The sequence below is a fragment of the Solanum tuberosum genome, unplaced genomic scaffold, assembly GCF_000226075.1.
Source record: "Solanum tuberosum cultivar DM 1-3 516 R44 unplaced genomic scaffold, SolTub_3.0 scf00003, whole genome shotgun sequence".
Classification (NCBI taxonomy): domain Eukaryota; kingdom Viridiplantae; phylum Streptophyta; class Magnoliopsida; order Solanales; family Solanaceae; genus Solanum; species Solanum tuberosum.
In genome coordinates, this window is record NW_006238929.1 from 294,947 (window position 1) to 300,403 (window position 5,457).

Sequence of the window (5,457 nt, forward strand, 5' to 3'; positions counted from 1 at the left end):
AAATTCAGGTACAAAAATAATTTCAGATGTTCTTTATGTGCCTGATATTGATAAAAGTTTGTTTAGTGTTGGTCAGTTAATAGAAAAAGAATTTAAATTATTATTTGGAGACAAATATTGTCGAATTTTTTATTCTACTAAGCAAGAGATTTTACAAGTTGAAATGAGAGGTAAGAGCTTCTCATTTAATCCAACAGATGATGCACACAAGCCTTGCAAGACAAATGATGAATTAGCAGATTTGTTCACAAGGTCAATTTCAGACGAGACTATAATCTACAATTCATAGTCCAAGAAGGAGTGTTGTAAATATATCTCAGGATATTGCAGAAATAAAACAGTTAGCTATTTTTAGGGTTTTCAAATTATGTTATTAGAGTCCTATTTGACTTATATTTAGGAGTTAATTCTTTTTATTTGTTATTTGAATTAAACTGATAACTTAGTATCTTATTTTTCTATTTTTAGTTAGGAATTATATCTATAAATGCAAGTCTCTGAATTATTAATAAAATAATTCTCTTTGATAATACTGCAGTATTTTTTCTCTCAAAGTCTTTATCTGTTATTTTCTTAATTTCTTTATTAAAAAAAACCAACACAAATAAATATATGTATGTAAAATTCAATAATTAAATTTAAATTATTTTAATACATGTAAGAATAAAATAGTTTATAATTAAGAATTTAAGATAATACAATGATTTTTTTCGCTTTTCCGCCAAATATAAATTTATGTATTGAAGCCTGAAAGAACCACTTAAAACTTCACGTTAATAGTAAGTAAATATTTTTCTCTACTTACCTAGGACAAAACTTAACTACAATTAAAATTTAAATAGGTTGATAAATATGAAAGACATTGCCATCAATAATTAAATTAATTGAATATAATGAGTTTATTAATAATCTTTTCAAAATTATTGCTTAAATCACAATAAAAGAATTTTTAGGTAAATTTACTAAGGTGGAAATTCCCACGTATATGCTACTATGCTAGTATATCGTAGGTACCAAATGATAATGCAAAATTAATTATTTTCCACAGGTACCTTCTTTTTTTAATAAAATTTTTAAGAACCAAGGGGTCTTTTGAGAAAAAAAGAATTATCTTCTTTATAAAAAATAAAATAAAAAGAATCTGAGGAGCTCATTTTTTTCATTTTCATCCTTCTATTTCATTTTATTTTAGTATATATTTATTTGTGTTTCCAAACTTCAAGTAATTCCACATATATTTATATCCCCAAGTAAATTCCCATAAACTAATCCCCAAGTAAAATTGTATATATTAAATTTCAAGGTAAATTTCCGGGTAAGTCTATCCATAAGTAAATTCCCATCAAAATTCAAATAATTTCAACTAAAACCGCAAATATCTAAATTGTAAGTAAATCCCCATGTACATATATCCCCAAGTAAATTTCCATCAAATAATTTTCAAGTAAATTCACATATATTTAAATAACAGATAAATTCATATGTACACATATTCCTTAGTAAATCCCCATCAAATAATCCAAAGTAAATTCATATATATCAAATTCTAAGGTAAATTCTCACAAGTAAATTCCCATGAAATAATTCCCAACCATATCCATAAGTATGTTTTCATGCGGATTTTTCTTCAAATACTGAAGGGATTATTTTTTCGATTTTCTTGTCATTATACATAATAATTTACATGTGAAAATATTACCTACAAACATCTTTTACAGAATATTTTTGCACATAATCCTGATAAGTTTGCTGGGGAAACCAATCCGCATGTAAAAATTGTCAATCTATACATTTTTAGTATTTTCGCATGAAAATATGTAGGTAATATCTGCGGGGGAAAATATATCCTAGGTAAAATCCCCTAGTTACTAACACTTTTCTAGTAGTGAGCAGAAATCAAGCGAGTTTTCAATTCTTGAAAGCTTCTCTCACAAGAAGATATTACACGAAAAGCCTTCCACAAACCTTCTATATCAACTAGAACTCCTTATATCTGTTGGGGAAGTGGGTCTGGGCCAGTTCTTTACTGCCTCTATTTTCTACGAGTCAACCTAGATACCTTTGTTGGATACAATATAAACTAGGAATGCCACAGACTTTAACCGAAACTCACACTTTGAAAACTTGGCAAATAACTCACAATCATTGAGAGTCTGGAGGACTATTCTGAGGTGACTGAGATGATCCACCTTACTTCTAGAGTAGAGTAGGATATCGTTGATAAACCCAATAACAAACATATTTAAGTACTGCTTGAATACTCTGTTCATGAGATCCATAAAACCTGCAGGAGCGTCATTCAAACAAAAGGACATAACAAGGAACTCGAAGTGACTATAACGGGTCGTGAAGGTTGTTTTACGTATGTCACTTTCTCTAACTTTCAACTGATGATAACCGGATCTAAGGTCTATCTTAGGGAAATAAGTGACACCCTAAAGTTGGTCGAACAAGTAATCAATTTGAGGAAGAGGATATTTATTCTTTATGGTGACTTTGTTCAACTCGTGATAGTCGATACACATCCTAAGAAAATCATCTTTCTTTTGCACGAAAAGGACAGGAGTTCCCTATGGTGAGACACTAGGTTTGATGAAAACCTTATCTAAGAGGTCTTTCACCAACTCTTTCAAATCGCTAGGAGTCATTCTATATGGTGGGATAGATATGGGTTGAGTATCAAGGAGGATGTCAATTCCAAAGTCTATATCCCTATCGGTAGAGACTCTGAGAAACTCCTTCACAACAAGGACTGACTGAAAAGGTGGTGTCTCAACACTAGATTCTTTAACTCTAACTATGTGATAGATATACACCACTTGAAGACTAAATTTCTAGTCTTAAGGTATGAAATAAAATTACCCTTAGGCACTGTTGGACTACCCTTCCACTCTAAGACTGGTTCCTTGGGAAAATAAAACTTGACTCTTTGAGTTCTACAATCAAAGGCAAAACAAGCATATAGTCAGTTTATGCCTAGAATAACGTCAAAGTCATTTGTGTTATATTTGTGATGAATTCATATGGTGCAATTTTTGTAGACTCTCTTAGCTAAAATAGACTCACCAACAGAAGTAGAAATAGTGAACGTCTCTCGAAGTCATTTAGGGAAAATCCCAAACTTAATGGCAGTGTAAGGAGTCACAGAAGATAAACTAGCACCTGGATCAAGTAAGGAATAAACATCTAAGGAGAAAACTTTTAACATAACAATGACGAGGTTTGGAGAGTCTTCGTAGTCATGGCGATCAGATATAGCATACAAGAAATTTGAACCTCCATCTACCCCAGATGTAGTTCCCTTTCAGGAGACCCTACATGTTGAAGCTGGTGATGAAGACTAGGCCCTAGTGCCCCCATTATCTTGCTTCCACATCGGTCAGTCTCTCAAAAAGTGACCCAACTGACCATAATTGTAGCACCCACTTGTGCCATCCTAACACTCCCCTTGATAAAGCCTAACACACTTGCCACACAATGGGTTTCGTGTATATCTCTATGCCATACTACCTTGCAACTGAGAATTCTGACTAGTCTAATACATCTATTCATTCGTATTCCCCGGTGCAGGTGAACTTTCTGAAAATGATGCATCCCAGATAATCTCTTTTGGATGAAGGACTTATTACCATCTCTACTCTTATATTCATGTCGACTTCACTATCTTTCTCTGGGTTTCTTTCCTATACCTATTCTTATCTTCTTCAACCTGCTGAGCATATATCCTAAGTCTAAAAATATCCATATTAGAAATCAATAAGGTAGCATTGCATTCCTTCTTCACATGTTTTTTCAACCCAGAGACAAACTTCCTCATCCTAAATCTCATATCTGGAACCATCTCTAGAGCATATAGCGGAATAGTTGAATGAACTTGATTCCATACTCATTCACACTCATTCCGCCTTTGTTTCAAATTCACAACCTTTTCCACTTTCCCCTCTCTTAGCTCTTTGGGAAAGAAATGGTCCAGGAATGCCTCCTCAAAATTCGTGCTAACTTTTAACGCTTGGACTCCAATTTTTAACTCATGCTTACTTATAGCACGACTTCAATTTTCAACTTAGATCTACCTTTAATGATTGCAATAAATAGTGATGAAAATTATGTGTAGGAGAATAAGATTGTTTTGCGAGAAAATTCAAGCTAATGGAAGTTTTCCTTTAATTTTCTACTCTATTTAGTATCTACCATATTTGTGTTTTAATTCAAAAATATTTTCCTGGTAAAAAGGGATTATCTCATATCTATCTTTTTCTTTGAGGAAAACTCTTGGATTTAGATAAATAGAAGATTTTTCTTCTCATATACAACACAATAACATCAACAATTTAGTCATCAAAGAGTCTTGTTTAGAGAGAGATTACTCTCTCAGTAGGCTTCATGTATTTTTATTAATTTTCATATATTTAGGTCAATTTATCAAATAATATCATAGTATTATGTGTCTTTAGTATATTTTTCTTTTATTTTTTATTTATCCTCATTCAATTTATGCAATTATTAACTTATGAATTATGCATGATGTCTTATTATTTTCTACCCCAACATCAATTACTTATAAAACAAAGTACATCATAAAAAATAGAGAAGAAAAAGGTTGTCACGGACTAATTATAAAATTACATAAGCAATAATTCATTGGTATAAAAGAAAATATTTTCATAAAAATAAATAGTTTTCTTACTTATATTTGGGTGTTGTATCAACAAGAAGAAAACATTATCGCAAGAGTATTTAGGTATAAATTGAACCCTTGACTTGACCTGAGACACGACACTACTATCATTTGAGGAGGCACTCCTAGATCATTTCTTTCCACAAGAGTTAAGAGAGGCTAAAGTGAAGGAGTTCGTGAATTTGAAACAAGGGGAAATAAAGGTAAAATAATATAGTCTAAAATTTGTGTAGCTATCCTGTTATGCTCTAGAGATGATTCTGAATATGAGGTCTAAGATAAGGAAGTTTGTCTCTAGATTGAGCAAGTATGTGAAGAAGGAGTGCAAAGTTGCCCTATTGATCAATGATATGGACATATCCAGGATCATGGTATATGCCCAACAGGTTGAGGAATACAAGTAGAGGGATAGGGAAGAGTATCAGAACAAGAGGAAGAAGTCAACATGTCATGATTCCAGTCAGCAGAGGAGTGGAAATGACAATAGGGCCTTCTTCCAAAAAAGTTCATATGTACCTACTGCATCGTCGGCTAGTAAACCTACACCAAAAAAAAAATTATTAGAGGTTTCAGAATACTAAAAATTTTAGAGCTCAGGGCTCTCAGTCTCAAGGCAGTGCGACATAATTATCTACTCGAAACCCACCTTATGGTAAGTGTGGTAGGCCCCATCTAGGGAGTGTCGTGACGAAACCAATGGTTGTTATAAGTGTGGACAGATGGGCCACTTACTAAGAGACTGTTGAATGGGAAGTCAAGGTAATGGGGGGGGGGGGGAA